The sequence below is a fragment of the Cygnus atratus genome, chromosome 2 (genome assembly GCF_013377495.2).
Source record: "Cygnus atratus isolate AKBS03 ecotype Queensland, Australia chromosome 2, CAtr_DNAZoo_HiC_assembly, whole genome shotgun sequence".
NCBI lineage: Eukaryota > Metazoa > Chordata > Aves > Anseriformes > Anatidae > Cygnus > Cygnus atratus.
Window position 1 is genome coordinate 65,000,971 of NC_066363.1, and position 8,626 is coordinate 65,009,596.

At 42.7% G+C, this 8,626-nt stretch overlaps 1 protein-coding gene across 8 annotated transcripts in view; it reads right to left on the reverse strand.

The window, feature by feature from the left end:
- PHACTR1 (phosphatase and actin regulator 1) overlaps window positions 1-8,170 on the reverse strand; it is a 374,079-nt gene extending 365,909 nt beyond the window's left edge. For 2 of the 8 annotated variants that reach the window (XM_050708552.1, XM_050708555.1), the window contains exon 1: window positions 7,440-7,614. The gene's annotated coding sequence lies outside the window, so the exon portion shown is untranslated. The other 6 variants (XM_035552407.2, XM_050708553.1, XM_050708556.1 and 3 more) reach the window with 5 other exon arrangements.
- Window positions 8,171-8,626: the final 456 nt, after the last annotated feature.

Below are 8,626 nucleotides of genomic sequence, written 5' to 3' on the forward strand. Positions count from 1 at the left end.
AACTGTTCAAGAGTTTCCTGAGTAATTTTTGTCTTTTTTTTTTTTTAAAGTTTATTTTCATGTTATCCAGAGAGCTGTGCCCTGGTGGTGGGTGGGAACTACAGGTCATCCTGTGGGACCTACTCATCAGCTTCAGATGTCCCCACACTGACCACCCGGGATGGTCACAGGGAAGGGTGGTGAAAGGGATGCCCCACAATTTTCTCACTTTATGTACAGGACAAGGGGAGAAACAGAGCAAAAGGTCAGAGTAGCCTGCAGGTAGACAACCAGACAGGTAATCATGGTGATGCTTGCGTGCTCCTAGTTTGTGACTATGCCCCTAAATTTGAGACTTGAGATTTATTATAAAAATACTGGCTACACCTACCTTTGTCACAAAGGCTGCAAACACCTGTGTAAGACTCTCATTTTTTAAACCCTAGCTGCAGAATGCTGGGACAGAAGTTTGTCACACACTTTAAAAAGTTTTCTCTTCATCTTGAGAATAGCATCTACAGCTTCCATATGCTTTCAGCTCCTTTTCCGTGGGTGCTCCAGAAAGGCACATAGGAGCCCCTGATGCCTGCTCTGTACTTCTTCGTGTTGTGTACAGGCTTTGTCCTACAGCCTTGTTATTCCTTGGCAGCTTTATCACCTCTATCTCCTAACAGATAAAAATATTTCTCCCTGCAAAGGGGTTTAGTTTAGCCCTAAATTAGGAAGTTCAATTTTTTTCCAAGTGCTCCTCCAACAAGTGTTTTCTAGTTCTTTATTCTTTTTCATTGTTTTCTCATTTACTCATTCTAAGCCTTCAAATGTCTTCTGATATATTTCCCCCTTAAGCTGCAAATTCCTAGTTTATTGGGCTGTGTATCTATGCTTTGCATCAGTTCTCCTAGTCCAGCACTGCAGTCTTTTCCCAGGAAAACAAACAAACAAACAAAAAAACTCTGCCCTTATGGTGGGAGTGTGTAGTATTTTCATATGTCTGTATCCTATGTGCCTGTCTGGCCTACCAGACACACAAAAGTGACCAAATGAAGAAAGAGAAGGTCTGAGAACCAAATCTGAAATAAAGTTGCTTTGCTGCTTTCATGAGGTCATTCTCCTCATTACTCACATACGTAGCACGCAAGGAAATATTTCTCAACCTAAGAAGTTTCAGATATTTGCTCTAGGAATGCAGTCATCATCTTCCTGGGTACATGCTTCCTGTTTTCCAGGAAGAAAACCCAGAAGAAACGGAGCAAGTAATTGTATTGGATAAACTGTGAATAACCATATGAGACCTGCTGTAAGGAACAATACGGTGGTGTCACAGCTTCTCAAAACACACCAAGAGAAGACCAGTATGTTAATAGAAACAGGTCTCTTCCCAGAGCTGAGCATTTGTCCTTTGTCCGCTGAAGCTCATTCATGACTAAGATGTATGAGTGGACTTAGTCAAGTCAATGTTATTTTCAAGGTTTGCTTTGACCACCTCTTCACTTTTCTGCTTTTAGATACCCTAGAGGGTATGGCACAGAGTGTCTGAACAGAGTCTAATGTTTTAACCACAATTAGCCACTTAGTAATTAAAATAAGCTCAGATCCTTGTGCTTGTTCATATGAGATATAACTGTGCCAAGATTTTTCGACGGTGAATAATGCTTTGAGAAACGTCTGTTTTCTACTTTTTGTTAACCTGAGACACCTCTCCTCTCCCAGACCTCATGCTGTCTGTCCCTAGGTCCCTTGGAGTTCCCATATGCCACCACCTGGGTGTTATCATATCTGCTGGTATTCAGTTCTATTGCCCCTTCTTCTCAATCTATATGGACTGCTAGTGAGGCTCCTCAAAAGTTTTGGTGCCATGAGATACTAGAATTTAGATAGAGCTTTTTTTTTTTTCTTTTCTTTTTTTTTTTTTTTTTTGGACACCAAGACTGGTACTGAAAAACTTGGAGAGGGTGGGTGGGAGAAGATGTGCAAAGGGTGCAGCTGAGGCCAACTGCTCTGTCTTCTGTGGAATATTCCCTGCACCAAAAGATTTTGCCAAACTAGTATCTGAGCTGGTGGTTCTGAGCTGGTGGTGCCTGGAACAGGTGCCTTCCCCTGCCTGTCTTCCTCATAGCAGGAGCCAGAAGGGTTGTTGAAAGGACCACGGGGAGGCCCAGCTACAGCTCAGTAATCATGCTTCTGCTTAAGTATACAATCCAAGCTGACTTTCTGCTCTGGGCTCCCTAAGTTTCTAATTCATGTCAAGATTCAACAGGTGGATAAAACAGAAAAATAAGTCTCACATCCCATTGCTCCTTTGAGCAGAGATCTATCAAATGCAAGTGTTTCACCCTTCAGCATCTGCAGCAAACATTAATTATATCTTCCCTTAAATCCTCTTCTTATATGCTATTTGTTAGAAAACAATTTTGTGCCTTGGTTTGGTCCTGGTCAAGGAGGAGATTTTGCCTACTTAGACAAAGTACCTACCTTGTTCTGAGGCCAGGAGATCTTCCTCTGTGGTGCGGAGACAGCAAACTGAACAGGACCAAGAGCAGACTACCTAGCCTAGGATACCTTTCAGGCAGTCCATGATATCCCTGACCCATCCATGTGGTCACTGCTGGCCACATCAAAAGGCTCTGAGCCTGTCACTCTCCTCACACCAGGATTGCAAGTGTCACCTTTGCTGCTGAGATGCAAGAAGCACCAGTTCATTTTAAAACCAGCTTTTCTGCAGAACTGGCAAGCTGCAGAAGCAGCCCACTTTCAAAAAGCAATGCTTGTGGCCCCAAGGGGACTTAGAAGTGATGTTTTTGGTTTGGTGCCTTCAATACAATATAAAGCAGGAGATCTGCAGGACAACTCCCCCCCCCTCTTGGGGCAAGCTGCGGCCACACAGAATTTGTTGCTGGAGCTTTGAGCACTATGCTCGTTAATCAACAAGTCATTAAATCCTCACCAGGAAGCCTAAGCACTTCTGCAGAGCGTGACTGGGTTAGAAACCCATTGCTCGTACCCTGTTGCACGGACCTGTGTCGACACCAGCCAGTGCTCGCGTGATGCAAACAAGTGGGGAATTAGTTGGGGAAGGACCTGGAATTTATGGCTGCTTCCCAGGAATCCCTTGGATGGCTGGCAGGGGCTGTGGCAGGGATCATTCCTCCTGGGGTTGTGCACATCCCCAGGGGGGCAGCTCGGCTGCTGCAGAACCTCTCCCTGGCACCCTGATGGGGCCACGCCATTTCCCCCTCTCCCAGCTCTTTTGTTCACTCTGTGCAGTGGTGGCGCTGGCTGCGTGACTTTCTGCATGCGGGGGGATACTTGACTTGATATGATGGACATTCCCCCTTTGAACTGAGCCCTGACCTGTGCCAGAAAGGCCCATGATAGATTCCCTGTGCCATCCTGCAAAACAGACTGAAATATAGCACCTTTTAACCAAAGCCTAGGGTAAACAATACAGCCTGTACTCTGGTTCATAAACAGTCTTCATTATTACAAAGGGCATTTCAAACGCAGTGTGCTATGGCTTGACCTTAAAAGCTATAGACAATCTAGTGGAGCACAGGCGGTTTCATAAAGTACAATCGTTTCCTGCAATTCTTGGGGCAGTGCAGCCGGAGCCGTGCAAATCCTGTTTTCCCTGCATTGTTTCCTGCATGTGAATATCATCAGTCTAGTGGTGCTCGTAACCATGGCACTCGTTAAACAGGAGCAGGGAGACTTCTGATAAAGCTGTCTAGGACTCCAAGGATTTGCACGGGGCCAGCAGCCTTGACTGGGCAGGGTAAGGCAAGGGGTGCCAGCTGCTGCTTCAGAAGCTGAAGCAATAAGCATTACAAGAAGTACCTTGAGAATAGCCACTTAGTAAAGGAGTAGTCAGACACATTTAAGACAGGAAAGATGGTAGGACCACAGCGAGCACCCCTCCCCCCCTCCCCCCCCCCCCCCCATCCTTCAGCAGTCCTTTGGGAAAGCCTTTACCCCTGCCTGGGGGTCTACACATTTGTGAGAGCCTGGAGGCACCAGGCACAAACCCTGTGTGCAAGACGAACTCACTGCAGCATCTGCATGATGCGAGAGCAGGTCAGAGGGAGGTGCAGAAACCAGGGGAGCATCACACCTCTACCTCTGTCCATCTCTGCTCCAGGTGCCCCTCCATCCTTCATTGCAGACAGAAAAATAAGAAACTTTATACAGAGATGCTGCTTCAGATCAACAGTGCAATTGAAAGTGGATCCTCATCAGTATGACCAGTTTATACTATGGATGAAATTACTATGGACTCCCTAATTGTTCTGTTTTTTTTTTTTTTTTTAAATGAAGTTTCCCTAGGGGTATGAGGTTTTCAGACAATGCAAAGGCAGCACTTGCCCAAACCTTTTCAATATTAAATTTTTACAGAGAAGTCTAGGTAAGTGCATGCAATTACATATTTAAAGAACAATGCATATATAGTGGGGTGACCACCAGGCACTTGGCCGTTACCAGATACCTGAATGTTTTGCAGCCTTCAGTGGATTTGTGAGCTGAAGCATCAGCAGTACCCTGTTTAACACAGAAAGGTAGCTGGGTCAATAAGATGTCGTAGGTGATATCACTCCATAGCAGGAATAATTCACTGACTCCTGCACCTTGTAATGAAACCAACAGCACTGGGCCTGACCTCAGCATACAAGGCAGCACCTGCAGAGTGTGAATTAGCCTGAAATTCTGCAAATTTCACAAATAAAGAATTGGTGATGGTGAAATTTCAGATAACTAACTAAAAAGAGTAGGACATATTTCATCATGTTCTTAGAATACTATGCCAAAAAAAAAAATTATTTCCAAGAAAGAATGGTGTTTGTCTGGGGAAGGAGCGCATACTTTAGTTGTGGTGCTACTGAATAGGCATGAACTTTAAATTTTAAAATGGAAAGCAAGGAGGATGACAGTGGTAACAAAACAGTCACGTACATGAAAAGAGTAAAATATATGAAACAAATTCCTCTTTCTGGAAAGCAAACTTCAGCAGCATCATGGAAGTGGTAAGTCAGGTCTCATAGGAATAAATTGCAGAGGAGAAAAGTACAGGAAAGTGACTATACACAACTGTATTTGGACAGCCTCAGAGCAGTCTGAGTTGCAGAGGAAAAAAGGAAGTAATGTTGAAAATCAACAGGACAGCACTGGCAGCTTGTGAAAATCTGCTGTATCAAAGAAATCCCTAAAAATGGAAGTGCAGACTTACACTGATGAATGAACATACAGGAATAACACAAGCATGTAAGTGCAAAAATGAATAGCAACTAGTAAGGGGTGTAAATGGCTTCCCAGACGTCCAGAAGCAACCGGACAACACAGGAAAACCTGTTACTATTGGATAAAGCAGACAAATAATAGCCAAAACAGAGAAGACTTGAATTCTTCTTTAAAAAAAAAATAAATGAGAGATTGATTTAACAGGTGATAGTATAAAGACCAAGACAGAAAAAAAGAATTGCTCAAACAATTTTTAGATAAGACAAATGCTTTCATGTTCATGAGGCCTGATGGAACTCACACTAGTGTAATTAAGGAACTAATCAAAGCAGTCTGAGCTATTAGCCATTATCTGCAAGAATTCAGGGATTAAAGGGGATGTCCCACAGGGCTGGAAAATGGCAGAGAGAAGACCTAAATTTACAGAGAGGAAAAAGGAGGAGCCAGGGAATTCAAAAGTAATCTGCCTAACTTCAATAAATGGAAAGATAATAGAACAAATAATTAAATAACCAAGTTATAATCCCAAAGAGAACAATATGTTGACAAATATCAGCCAGTGTGGATTTTTATTTATTTTTTAAAACAAGGCATGCCAGACAAATTCTTTTACAGAGTAAGTAACCCAGTAACTAAGAAAGAGGCAGGATGTCACTTTCCTACCCTAAATTCTGAGAAGAAAAAAATCAAAAAACATGGCCTTGGTGAAGTTGCATTCACTTCGGTGTACCACTGAGAGAGAAAAAAATGCAGTGAGAGTTTAGTTATCAGTCATTTACTGTCTGAGAAGCATGACATTTAAGGAAGTCCTTCATGCATTTATCCTAGTCTGCTCCACTTACCTTATTTATTAGAGACATGGACTGACAGTGAGGAGAGCACTTACACTAGTGAATGATACAAAGTGGGGGTTTCAAATCAGCAGAAATAAACCCAATGAAGATAGAGCATTTTTGACCACACAAGTAAAATAGATTGAATGAGCAGAGAAGTGGCAGCACACCAAGAAGTGATCTTGGGGTTACAGAGGACCAAAAGCTCAATGTGCATAGAGAAGAAAAGCTGAGCCTTTTTTCAAAGTGTCTCAATAGGAGAGCTGGATGTGAAACACAAGGCAATCAGCTTGCTCTGTGTGATGCTGGTGGGGCATCAGTTTGGTTCCCTCTTGAAGTGAGATCAGTGCACAAGTGAGATTTCAGAAGAGAGCAATGGGGATTGGCATGTGATGTAAGAAATGTTAAACAAGCAAAGGCTGGAGAAATTGTTCAGTAGAGAAACAGGAGCAGGGGGAGAACAAAAGAGGAAAGATGCTATTAGTCTTCTAGCATGGAAAAGAGACGTTACCAGAATATCAAAAATGTTCTTGTTCTTTGTATCAAGAGAGAATTTGGTTCATTTTACGCAAAGATTTAACCTAGCTGTTTGGGGGTGGAAGTAGTATATCTTTCTCATTTGAGGGATAGCTCAGCGGTTGGAACAATCTTCCAGAAGAGGCTGTACAAATCTTACCAATGGAGAAGGTTAGAGAAACAGCAGCCAGGGTTGCTCTAGGTCATCCCTTGAGGTCCCCTCCAACCCTGCTTTTTTATGATCTTGCAGAGTAATTAAGCCTCTGCTTAACATTATCCACATAAGTGACTTGCAAAATAGGCAGAGTTCCAAGTTGAGCACATGCTTAATTGCTTTGTTGGTCTGAGGCCCAAGGTATTTCTGGTAGGTGTTAATTTATTCCAAAGATTCTTGCTAGTAACTATTCCCCTATGAACACTGACGCCTGTGAAAAATAAAAGCACTATTCTTTTTTTTCAAGCTGCTGCATTTCTTTCAGACCATCCTGCCTTCCTCTGATAATACTAAGGAAATAAAAGCCTGTGTTAGAAAGTTGCTTTACAGAATGGAATGATTTCCTCATGCATTGTAAATACAAGAAAAACACAAGGTCAGTGAAAGAGAGAGAAAAATCACATCAATAAAGTATATATACGCATATCTTCATAATTCATTCAAAACAGTGTATAATACACACATACCACGAGCTGATATATTCCTCTAAGACTTGAATGGCTGGTTTACCTTGTCTTATATCAGCAGAACCATTACATTTAGTTTCTAGTACATCTCTGAATTAACTGCACCTTGACTCTGTATCAGCTAACATATGGTGATCTCCATCATCCAGCAAAAGAGTTCACAAGGGAGGAAAAGGATACCTTCTAGGAGCTGAGACATACCGAGCTCTAATGGACTTCTCCAAAGGTAGATCTCTTCCCTTGCCCCACAAGACTGAAATCTATTAACATGTGGCTGATGACTGCACAGGGATGCTGAGGATAACTCAAGTACTGACAAAGCCTCATCTGCTGCTCTTTGTGCGTGCATAGTGTTTTTTTCCTTAGGAGTATCTTTCCTTAGGAGTATCAGTCATGACTCAGGTCTTCCCACTCCATGCTATGCCTGCAAACATCCAACAAACAAAGGAGGTCTGCATAAATCTTTCCGAACTGAGTGCAAGATGAAATACCACAGATGGATACCACAAGCAGGGAGGAACAAAAGGAAACAGTGAATCAGGTTGCCCTGTTATCTGAGAAATGCTGCTGCTTAGAGATGAATTTTAGCTTTTAAGAAGCTGCTTGTGAAATGGGATGAGAAGTGGTTATCTATGCCTTCAGATTTGGGGAGTAAAGGAGAGAGAGTTCTGAGGGAAGCTCCTGTGCCCAGGAAACCAAGCACTGGGAGCTCATGTTGCCAGCAACAGGCCGTGCTCCAAACTCTTACTTGCAGAGCTGACAGTGAAAGGTCTTGAACCTGGAGCTACAACAGAACATAAGGTTGAGGTGAGTCTGGATGATTTTTTAAACACCCCAGAAGGAAATAAATAAAAATAAAATAAAAAAGAAACAACATACAGAGTGGAGATTGCAGCTTGAGGCCCAGGAATTGTTCGGGTCAGCCACACTTTTTGCTGCTAAGCTTCTCCCAGACCTAGATCTATCAGTGGCTTCTGCCTTTCAAGGTCTCCATTGGGGAAGACAAGCCCTGCATGTCCCCTGTTGATGGTGGATGCCACCAGCCCATCCTCTGGGCTGGCCCTGTTCTGAGATCTTCTTCTTTCACTGGGAAATGGTGAAAGGGGAGGGAAATATTCATAATAAAGAGGCTTCCTTTTCCAACCACAAACTGTCTCCTGTGCAGGAGTTGATATCAATGATTGGGTGATTCTTTGTTTTTGTTTCTTGATACAACCAAAAATTACCAGTTTTCTTGAGAATGCTTTTAACAGCAACACTTTTGAGATCACTTTCTGTAAAAATTCAAACTGAATTTAAGAAATACTTGGGTTTTCTTAGCTTCCTATGGATATGCTGAAATAATAGATTTTTTTCCAGCCAGTTACCCTTTCACTCTGAACTCTCAC